This window comes from Rhinatrema bivittatum, chromosome 11 (genome assembly GCF_901001135.1).
Source record: "Rhinatrema bivittatum chromosome 11, aRhiBiv1.1, whole genome shotgun sequence".
NCBI classification, from domain to species: Eukaryota; Metazoa; Chordata; class Amphibia; order Gymnophiona; family Rhinatrematidae; genus Rhinatrema; species Rhinatrema bivittatum.
In genome coordinates, this window is record NC_042625.1 from 90105742 (window position 1) to 90118073 (window position 12332).

A 12332-nucleotide genomic window follows, 5' to 3' on the forward strand; every position below is an offset into this window, starting at 1 on the left:
GCTGAGAGAAAAAAATCCAAGACTTAAAAAAAAAAGAATGAGCAAGGAAAACTCAATCTAATTCTGGGGGAAAGAGAAGAAACAGCAGCTATAGCAGCAAAATATGTGGCATTCTAGCACCAGGTCTGAGATGAAACCTGAGCCGTAACAATACAGAGCAGCACCAGAACCTGAGCCATGTCCCTGAAGCTGTATTTTCCATAACCTGTACCTTTCCTAATTACCATTTTAGTAATTCATTCCCTTCTTGTTCTATTCTATGGATCGCTCCTGTTCCTTTCTTCATTGGAGTCTGGAAAGGGATGGAGGTGGATGTTTCCTTTTTTATTATGTTTATTTTGTTTCAGTAAATGAACAATTTAATATAGGAAGATTTAGCCCTGATAGTATTCTCAAAGGACTCCATTTGAAAATGAATGTACAAACAATCTTTCATTTAAATGAACCAAAATCAGAAAAAAGCATCCAAAAACCTAATAATGACCTGAAAGGAATAATTTTTCCTACTAAGGTTGGTATGATGGACATGACCAGTGGTGGTGGTGACCAGTGAGCCACATTTTGATGATTCAGTTTTGAATGCCTTTTTGTAATGTAATTCTTAATTCCACTGTATTACAACTTTTAAAGAACATTCAATTTGAGGATGATTTGCGCCTTAGACTTTTTGTTTTCCTGGCATGTTCCCCTGGCATGTTTTGAAAAACGAATCTGTAGGCTAGACTCAGATAACTTTATTAGCATGACAAATGTACATGTGTTGCCAATAAATGATTAAAATAAAAGGGGTAGCTCAAGAAGGGAATAAATTCCGGCTCAATAGTTTTTAGCCTTCTGTTTCATAGTACATTTTATTTCTATAATGCTTTTACTGATTTAATTTTTAAAGTGTTACATAAACAGGACAGGTGAAATATTATGCAACCATAAATACACGAAAAGACCTAAATTTACAATTTATGATTAAGCCACTTCTATATTGATGAGTGGGCCTGAACAGAAAACCAACATGGAGAAAAGAAAATATGTCCCAGAATCCTCAGTTTTCTTAGCCTGCCTGACTATATAAACTCTAAGTAACTTCTTGAGAATGACTTGCAGATTTCATAGGACATGTGGATGGGCAAGTCAAGCTGGCTGCACCTATGATGCCTAATCATAGGGTCAAACAAAGCAGAAACCAACGGCGGGAACTTAACAAAGCAGAAACCAACGGCGGGACCTTCAGGCTATACGAACACTACAGAGGCACTCTTTCTCAGGGGTTTCTATAAACACAGCCACAAATGTGTTAATTACCTTGACCAGCAAGATTTTAACAGAACAAAGGACTACCTAAAGAGTGTTGGTAAATGGGCCCCACCTTGGAGAAATACTCAGGGTTAGCTAGGGAATTATCGTGCTATTGACATGACAACCTATGTAAATGATTCTTTGGGCAGTCACACACATTAGAATCTTCCACAATATTGTATGTTATCTATAAAAGAAGGATCACTTCCTGTATACGATGAGATGCTGGTAGTCAGTTTGTTAGAGGCATGGCATTAGCATCTCCCAAGAATACTTATATTGTTCCATAAAAAAATTATGCTTTCAATAAAATTCTAAGTGTTCTTGTCTCCCTGGCCATAAGCGTCATAAAACATGGTGTGGCGATTAACAATATACACACAGTGTTGTGCTCGGGGGTGGACCCTTTTCCTGGGGCAAGGATGGAATGGCTCCTGAAAGGGAACAGGAGGTAATTGGCCCCAGGGGGCAGAGCACTGGAGGAGACAGAGGCTAGGTAGAGCTTCACCACTGGAAGCCTGAGATCCCCCCAGGAGGAGCCCGTAGGGACCCGGGCCGCTTGGACTTAGGTAGGCCTCGCAGGGTCTCCTGGGAGTATGGAAGTCTGGCGTGGCCACAGACACAGAAGGAGCGCGGTCGGGTTTGATCTGGAGCAGGGAGAAACAGAACAGCTGGTGATGACAAGGCGAGGAACAGAGCAAACAGGTCTTTAGGCAGGCAGCAGACAGGCAAGTCAGGAACTAGCTGAGGCCGTAGACAGACCGCAGGCAGACAGGTAGGTCAGGAACTAGCAGAGGTCGTAGGCAGGCAGCAGGCAGGCAGGCAGGTAAGGAGCAAGCCGAGGGCAGTACCAGAAAGTCAGTCCGAGGGTACTACCTGGGTAGACAGACAGACGAACACAGGAATAGGCAGGACTCAGGAACGTGGATGCAGGAACAAGTCTGGAACGGAACTGGAACAGAAGGACCCTGGAATGAGACTAGGAACAAGCAGGAACAATCTAGCATACAAGCCGACCCGATTGCCAAGGCAAGGAAGTGGAAGCAGGAACTTCCTTATATTGTTAGATCAATCAGGGCGTGCCGCGGGACCAAGACCCGCCCTCGGCCCTGCAAGTGTAGGGGCATGGCTAGCATGGCAGGAAACGCCAAACCTCGGCATGAGGCCTGGCATGCAGAGGAAGGCCCGGTGACTGCCGCCGCGGGACGCCGTGGCCTAGCTGGGCTAGCAACTACCGCGAGGGAGGTCGTCCCAGGACCCACTGAAAAACTATGCAGGTGAGCGGTCCTGTGTGCGGGACGGCCGCGGGCAGGGCATGTAACACCACAGGGACGGTAACTTTCAAATCAGCACGTGGGCGCACTTTGGCGCATGTGCGTCAGTGTGTGCCTGGATAGCAGCCATTTTCTAAGTTGTACACACATATGTGCACAAATTATAAAATAACCTGAACCGCGTGCACATGTGCGTCTAATTTTAAGTGGGCACACAAATCCCAATTCTATCGCACAAGTCAGAGTATTTTATAACAGGTGTGCCATCCACCACTTAAGAGCTAGGTCCTCTAAACCCCTTTGGTTTGATCGCCTGCACGCGCCCTAGTTACTCCAGACCCTTTAAACCCAGCAGAAATAGCTAAAATGTGCACCCTAGTGTTTATTGACCTTTTTATGAGGGGAGGGCAGTGTTTGCATCCCATTAGACATATTTCTTGCTTATAATTTTTGAACTCAATAACTTAAAATAACGATGTTCTCAGGAAGTTTGAGCCAAGCGACATCCTTCCTGCACAAAGAGCCAAGAATCCCAGGAGCACAGGCACCACGTGGCCCAAAGTGACTGGAGCACATGGAGCAGGAGAGCCGGAAACGGGGCTGTGACCCCCCAAGTCTGAAAACTCACTGCTTTAGAGCCAATCAGCTGGGTCTGATTTTATAAATAGCAGCCCTTGAAGCAGGCTTTTGTTAGAAGCTGAAACATCGGCGTGACGGCTGTTTTGGTGGTCTGTGCCAAATCACACATATGAGGATTGTCCCGTGCTTTGTAATAAACCCCACAAGGTGTGACATTGGCATGTGTTGTTTCCATTTTGGGCACCCACTGGACAGATTATTAATTATGAGGCCATCCCACATTGGTTGATGAGTCTTTGAGTCCGTAATATGATCGTCCTTTCTGGGCTGTTTATATAGCTACAGTTTTAATGTAAGATCCTGGTGCTCAATCCTTTTTTTTTTTTTTTTCTCAAAAATTTCATACTTGATGCCCTTACAACACAAAAAAAAGTGTTACCTATTAATTTTGAAATAACTACTGTAAGCAAGCACAGTGGGAGCATTTAATGAAACGCATGCGCCTCCAGGTCTGATTCTGGGAAAATTCTACAAACCGAGGCACAAGGCAAGGGTGACACATGGAAAACATTCCTTTTAATTGCTGGTTGTGAACTTTTGCAAAGATCAGCGCTTTTTTTTTTTTTCCCTAAGCCCCGAAATACCAAACACTGATGTAGCCAGGATTACAGTAAGCCCTTCTTAATTTTTAAGTTCCCAAAACATTACCTTTAGAAAGCTCAGCATTTCTGAAAATTCCATAGACGGTGACAGATAAATCACTTGGCAGGCACACAAAGGTTAAAGTAAGTTCAAAACCAGGTCTTCAGTTTACTTTTTCTTTTATTTACTTTGCCTGACAATGGATAAAAATATCGTGAATGTTTTCCGACGTGGACCAATGAAAGAGGCACAATTTTGCCAAAATACCTCTGGCTCTGTGACACAGTCTGGGGACCAGTGAGTTTGTTCACCGTGCGCCGCCGGGCTGGGCGGGTTGTGCCACTGTAGCACCCGTTGGAATGCCAGGCCTGTGCTTTTGCCAGGACCTTGTGGAATGGATGTGACTTTTCTGCTTTAAGTAAATAAACCTGCAGAAAGCTGAGGTCCCGGGGTAAAAGTGACCGATTGCTTGTTATACCCATCCCTAGGCAGCCCAGGTGTGTTTGATCAGAGTCTGAAGGAGAAAGGCGAGGGACCACGGCACTTTCCAGCCTCATAGCCAACACAGGCACAAGGGCTAGAGGGCCACATTTTGAAGGTGCCCAAAAGTGCGATGCCCCAACCCACTGGTCTCCAGTCTCAAGCGAGCCCCCAGCCCACTCTCTCCAGTCAGAGAAGGGGATCCCCTCCTCTTTTTCCCCACCCCAGGTTCTGCCTATGGCTGCCATCATTTTAAATCAGGCTCTGGTTGTGTTCTTTGCTAACTGAGGAGCGTATTTTGGGGGTGGGGGGAGGTGGGGAGAAGGGAAAAGAGAATTTGTACTTAATCTTCTTAAATTCCCAAATCAGACTGTCCAGGTCCCTACTCAATATTCTCTGACTTTCCTCCCTCCCGTGGCTGCCTTCTGTGCCCCTCCTCCCTCTCTTCTTTGATTTCTCTCTCTCTCTCTTACCCTGGCCCACATCCTCCCGCTCCCTTTCTCAGTGCAGGAGCTGATCCTACCTTCTGGTTTCTTTTCTTGCAATCTCAGTCTTCTCCATAGCAACAAAACTTGACCTAATTTGAAGAGAACAGGACAGGCGTCCTACCTGGTTGACACCAATAAGTCATTAGAAGGGTAGATTTCAAAGGAATATCTGAGAGTAGAACAGCAGTTTGTGTGCAGAAATTGTCTTTCACAACTTGCCCACCCATTGAGCCCAACTTTCAAAACTGTCCGCAGTATGCCATTTGCACCTATAAACAGGACCACGGAGATTTATGCAAATATTTTATTAACTACCTGATGGGAGCCGCAAGGCATATTTCTGCCCTGAAAGTCCATGGCCATATTTCTATACACATGCATATTTGTAATGCAGGAACATGCATACTTTACCAATTTTATAAAACTAGGTGCATATATTTTGCACGTGTTAGAATAACTGATTTGCATGCAGATGCAGGTATTTTATAAAGTATGTGTGTACCCTGCTTATGAAAATACCAATTTGCATGCATACTTGGAATCACCGGTTTGCCAATAACCCTGCCACTTCATCCAGACCTTCTCCAGCTCACCTGGACCATCCTGAGTCCTCACCAGCTCATCCAGACCTCCCATCCAAAAACTGCAGACAAAAGACAAGCGCGAGGTCAGACCAGGTCAGTAATGTTTGCGCAAATACCGACTACAAAGCAGCGACTTACATGCACGCTTCCGAACCCTGCCCAGGAGCACCCTTAAATTGCCCCTTGTTTCCTTGTTAACATTTACACATGACACTACAGGTTTGCATGCATTCTCGAGGTGTTTAAATCAGGATATACACAGGTTCATTCTACTCATGTGGGTACATGCTAACTTTATGCGCATAGCCCCCACAAAACTCCTTGAAAACTGCCCACACCTAAGTTTACCCAGACTGACCAGTGTTCCTGGGGAAGAGTTGGACGCCCATGCATACTTTTGGATTTTAAAAAGCGTATAAATAAATGTTTATTTCAGCAGGAATAAGTGCTAAATAATTTTCAAAGCTTATTCACATAAGTCAGCTTTGAACATTGATTTACCTCATGCACACATTTGTTGACTTTTTAAATGTGCGATTTTTACAAAACAACTCCCTAAATCAGCATCTGATATCCTAGCCTTTTATTGTGTGCGTGTCAAACGCTTTCCCCAGATGGGCACTAACAGAAATACATTGTGAACTAGCAGAGATCCCTTCAGCGGTGGGAGCCACCATCATTGTCCACAGAGAGTGGTCGGAGGGATGAGGAGGGGCTCATTGGCAGACCAAGGATGAATCTTCTTTCAAAGACCAGGCAGAGGCTGGAGAAAGAAGCAGCTGCTGGGCTAGTTGATCATTCAGTAGCAGGTTACTTAATGCTTTAGGCAGAAATCTCAAGTCACTTATAAAACTGAGAGCTTCTGAATTTCTTGCATAGTCTGGAATCCAGCAGAAGGGGCGGACTTCATTTCTTTACTTACTGATAAACACATCATATTCTGCCTTTAATCAAAATGAAATCCAGTTTGCAGTTACAATAGCATTACACTTTTCATTCGGAACAAGGAAAGATTGCTGCACTCTCCCTCCTGAAGGATTAGAAGTCACAGCTCCCTCGGCCCACTTTATCATATGTTTATTCTGAGCCCTCCAGCCTGGCAGACCTTCTGCAAAACTGGAGGGCAGAGCAGAGGTGCTAAGGGGGTTCCCAGAGAGCAGGAATAAGGGGGCCTCTCCATGGAGTTTCACACAGGGGTTGTGTCTGTACGCTAGGGAAACCAAGTCTGTGCTCCATATTCCAGGTACAGTTTCTGAGGGGAGAGGCTGAAAAGAAAACTAAAAAATTATCTACCATCGGGCACTTAAAGAAAACTACATCTTGTGAGAAAAAGACACAAAAAAATAGTAAAAATGAACTGAGATGTTAAAAGAGAAAATCAGCGATGTGAAGACTCGCCCCCCCCCCCCCCCCGATGTCATGACGACCAGCCAGCGGCGACCCAATTAACGTCGCGATTACACCAGGCGTCGCGTGCCGGGCGTGACAAAGGGGTTTTCCCCTTCATGCTAACCTTTGTGCTCCTTCTAATATAATTATATTTATGTTTATGTTAATAATTTAACTTTTATTAATGTTATTTAGCTTTTTGCTTTGTTTAAAATTATTTCATTATTGACGTTTAAATGTATTAGACTAAGGAATTTTACTTCCTGCTCATTCTGTTTCATTGTAAACCGGTTTGATATGCATTTTATGCAGGAAAATCGGTATAAAAAAACTTTAAATAAATAAATAAATAAATCTTTGAGATAATAATAATAATAATAATAATGCAGATGCAGATTTGGAGAGGGGAATAATATGAGTCCCAGATGTTAGCTGCTCAAGTTGTGCCCATATCAGGATTTGATGAGAATCTGTTTTCATTACAGGTATGCAATGCAGAGTTCAAGAAATCTCATTGGTTTCAAAGAAAACTGGACTCTGCGGGTTCTGATACCCTTTATTGGACCAACATAACAATCTTCCAACCACCACACTGTTCAGGCTCCTTCTTGAGGTGGAATAAACAAAGATGAATTCAGGGGAGCAGCTATGAGCCTGCAGGATCTCTGGCGCTTCCTCACCTCCACATCCTTCCTTCGCCTCTCTCTAAAGAAAATGAGATTAAGGGAGTCATTTTAGAACAGCCCGCATAAATTTGCAGGTTGTCTGTCAAGTTCCAAAATTAGGCCAGTTTTTGAAGCAAAGTTACATAATCTGTTTGCTTTGAAAATTATCCCAAGAGGACCGCCCACACAAAGTTACATCTGCCACTTCGTGCGCATAATTTTCAAAATAAGAAGATTATGCAAAGAAATGCAGATCCCACGCAGACTCCCCCCACTCCTCTCTCTGATGTGCGTGTGCACGGAATTTTACGGGCAGACCGGCCCTGCATTTTTGAAGGGAACCATTCGGCGGGTAAAGTGCCGTTTTCAGCGCAGGACTCGGAAAGCAAACAGTTAAAGACTCCGCAGGCTTTCGGTGATGTTTTTCCCTAATATGAACAATCCCAGAGGAAGCTGCCTGTAATTCAAGGCTTGCTTCCCGAAGCCAGCGGAGAGTCTGCTTTTTCTAGAAACGCTCGTCTTTCCCTGCTCCGTCCCAGGGCACCTGGAAAGGTGCAGGAGCCGGGAAACCGCACCCCAGGAAGGCAGCGCCCCGGACAGTGGCAGCCTTCCACGTGGCTCAGTGGTCTCACCCCGTCCCTTCCCCCTAAATCTCAACCCCTAAAACAGTTAGCAACAGGGTAGAGAGGGGGATCTGGGGCAAGCCCCTTGGACTGAAGTACAATCTCTCCAGGGGTTTTGTCTCTCTCTATAAATTCGCTCCCAGCTGCGTCAATTTTCAAAGCAGAGCGTGGTCTGGCTGAAAATTCTCCGACCCAAAATGATTAAAAGTTCCCCTGCATTGCTCTGTAATGCGCGCACTTTTATCCACATTTAAGGGAGAAGTTTCCCGGGGATTGGAAAATTAACCTGTGTAAATGGTATTTTTAAGTCTCTGCGCGTTCTTTTCTATAGAAAAAGCAGGTGCAAATGTCTGCAGCAAGCTTCAAGGGGAAACTGCAGGGGCGCAGAATAAAACAAAAACAAAAACAATAGCAATTTTTAAAGTGAGCAATAAAAAAAATGAATACAGGCCTAGACAATCTGAGCTAGGCTGGGTTATGTATTTGTTTATTTAATGAACTTGTATTCCGCTGTAACCTGGAAAGGGGAAGGGGACACCCCTGGAGGGGGTGACTTGGTAGCCAAAGGTGATGAAGACGGCAATCAAGTGCCGTCCATCTCCACAGAGGAAAGGGTAAGGCCTCGATGGGCTGGAATGACAGCAGGGCAGGACTAAGTGCCTATCGGTAAGGAAGAGGCCGTGGAGGGAGGGACCCCTGGCCTGGACCAGAGGAGCACTGCAGGGGTCCCCGTCCCCATCTCAGCCCAGCCCTTTCTGCCGTGGGATGCATTGGACGTTGCATCTTGATATCTCCAGGTATAAACCAAAGTGAATTTCTTTGAAAACTCGGGGGGGCTGGCTTTGTTTCCCGAGGGTGACCCAGGTCGACCCTCTCTTGCTCAGAGTCACCCATGAAAGGTCCCCTGACATCAAGCGTTTTCATCTTCAGGGAGAGATTGGGGGGTGAGGGTTGAACTCCGTTTCTCGCAGAGCAGGAAGCAGTGCACGTTAGGCCGCAGTGGGAGCCACATCCTTCATTTCGTGGTGCACACAGGAGGGCAGCATTCATTCTGCTCCGTTCTGTCAGATGGGAAAATAGCTTCCAGATCCACGTGGGCCTCTTCTGACATTGGGTTTAGCATTGTCAGCATCTGTTCCGTCTAAAAACAATGTCACTTTCGTTTTAATTTGATCCCTCCAACGTTGGTTTGGCTTCCTTATTTAAAGTCATGGAAAACAAATTAAATAATATTTAGAAATCTCAAAGTAATGCTTTCTAGTCAGAGACCACAAATTCTGAATCTGCAGAATCGGTAGCCGGTAGGAAATAAAAGGGGTGATTTTTTTTTTTTGAGAGGGGGTTAAGGAATGCCAGCTACACATTTTATTTATTTATTTTATTTATTTATTTAAAGCTTTTCTATACCGGCATTCATGATACAATCATATCATGCCGGTTTACATATAACAAGGGGTGCAATAACTTTCTTTTAACCAGTGTCGAGGAAGTAAAAAGTTACAATATAACAAGGTTGTTGAAACTGGGAAGGAAAGAGACAGGGAAAGACAAGAATTATATGCAATAAAAATTATATGCAATAAAAATTATATGCAATAAAAAGAAAACCCCCATTATAAAACAGATGCCCATGGTTGCAGGGTCCCATCCAAACCCTGGCATCTGAGCAAATTTCCAACGCTATCAGCACATACTTAGCCATCTCATGTGTCCAGCACGCCAGCAGAATCAGCAGTTCTGTGGAAACCCAGACTGTAAACTGCACAACCGCAAGCCCTGTGACGTCTGCCTGCTGCAAAAAGGCTCCTCTGTGCAAGCTTCCTTTGAATTCCTGAAAACTACCCAGCACAGCTCTGAAAGCCTTGGGGCTTGAGATATTTAAAGAAGCCTCCAGAGAAGACAGAAATCAGGATATAATATCACTAAATAGTATTTCGGCTCCCACACAGGGAATGGAGAAAGGATATTTATCCTCACCCCCTCCCTGTCTCGCAGCTATGCAGACTTGGAAAAAGGAGGGTGAGGGGAGGGTGTCTCGAGTTCAGCCACACATTTTGGTTAAGAAGCAATGTTTGTTCTGAAGGGGAAAAAAATGTAATCCAGTCCATGAGGCTTTGTGGCTTACCCTGTTGCAAAAAGTCCCACAGTTTTGGAAAGTTTGACCTTAAACAAGAATGTGTGCATTCATTTCACACAACATAAAAAGCAGTAGTATTTCTTATGTCGTTTTGCTTCGTTTCTTCAATGAGAAGACGGGGCAAGCTCTGCAGCCCTGCCTTTGCATAGCGTCCTAAGACTAGACAGAAATTTAAAACATTTAAAAGACCAACTCCAGACGCCGCTTGCGGGCATTTTGGTTCCCCCTCAGTTATTTTTGTGGCCAATCTTCTACAACAGTTGTTATTTGACAAAGCCCAAGTAATCTAGCAGACTGCACTAAGTGACAGGTGAGTCTGTATCCATTCTCTGATGCTACCCGGAATCACACATTGACAGCCACTGTCTGAATGACTAATTCTGATCAAGTCACTGCATTGAAAAGGACCCTAGAAGAGAGGGAGTGTGATAAAGATATTTAAATACACCTGAAAGGGGTCAATGCACAGAAAGAAAAGCTTTAAGTTGTAAAACCAGGGGTCATGACATGAAGGGAGGAGGGGGAGACTGAAATAGTAACGGAATTAAAAAAACGCGTGGGATGAAGCAGTTGGGTAATCTGCATGGAGCAGCAATCACAGCCGAAACAGCAGCTATATGACTGCCCAGGACTTTTTAGAAGGCATGGAGTAACCTGAAGAAAGCGGCTGTTACCACCCTGAAAAATTCACAAGGGACGGGTAGGAATTTGTAGGCACATTTTCTGAGCAGACTGGATGGGCCATTGTGTTTTTATCTGCCTATCGTCTTTACTATCGGGCCGATACAGTAAAATTCGTGGGAGAGCCAGCACTCCGAGGCGAGCGCCCACTCTCCTAACGCGCACCCAGGCCACTCTCCTGGGCGCGTGATCCAGTATGCAAATGAGGGCCCGCGGTAAAAGGAGGCGCTAGGGACGTGTTTTTTGACAGGAGTGGCGGCTGTCAGCGGGTCTGACAGCCGACGCTCAATTTTACCAAACCTGCTGACAGCCACGGGTTTGGAAAATGGACGCCGGCATAATTGAGCATCCGTCTTTCAACCCGCGGGCCACCGGCCGATTTAAAATTTATTTATTTATTTTAATTTTGGGGCCTCCGACTTAATATCGCTATGATATTAAGTCGGAGGGTGTACAGAAAAGCATTTTTTTTCTGCTTTTCTGTACACCTTCCCAGTGCCGGCAGAAATTAACGCCAGCCTTTGGGCAGGCGTTAATTTCTGAAAGTAAAATGTGCGGCTTGGCTGCACATTTTACTTTCTGTATCGCACGGGAATAACTTGCATTTGCATGTTAGGGGTAAAAATAGCACGTCGAAAACACGCGGCCAAACGCGGGCTAACAGCGCACTGTACTGTATCGGGCTGTATGTTAGGACTGAAGGCTTTCATTTGGTCGCAACAGGCAGACAAGCTTTACAGAGACTACAGTAGAATAAACTCCATCATGCAGTTTTGTACTATCAAACCGAATTTAATTCGCATTTATTGCATGCTTCCATAGCCAGTTGTCAGTGTAGCTGCTGTCCTCCCACTTCTGGTATTGAATTTTTTCTAAAATGCACAGAACACTTTCCCTTATTCTTTGGGGAAACTGTCCTACTGCAGTCTGGAAACACTGCTAAGGAATCTGCTAAGGAACAGGAAGGAGACTTTTGTGGAAGAGGAAAACAATAATTAAAAATGCAAAAGACTTATTTTTGGATCAAATAACAGAGGGAGTGTTGTGAAATCATACTTTTAGTCTTCAGCGGTGTAGTTAGTGGTTAGAGCACGGAAAAGTGGTAAGCCTGAAAAGACATTCATTATTATAGCTCTGTCCAATCCTCACTGAGTGACTGAACAATGGGAATTATGTTCTACAGTGCTTTGTACATTGCTGAGATTATGCAAATAATGTTATTATTGTTATACGTTACTAAATTTGCAACAAATGATGTTATATAGCATCTCGTACATTGACAAGTTGTGAACAAGGGTTTGTTTTGTACAGCTCTTCAAGGCGTTAATTACTGGCGTCATTACAAACACGAACCACTAGAAGGCGCTCCAAGGCAAGGGCTCAGTGAAGCAGAAACTCAATGCGCATTCTCGGTCGCAAGGCGGCCTCATCCTTCGAGACCGAGGAACCAAGAAACTGCCCTTCCGGCTGCAAATTATAGAGCCCCCCCCCCCCCCC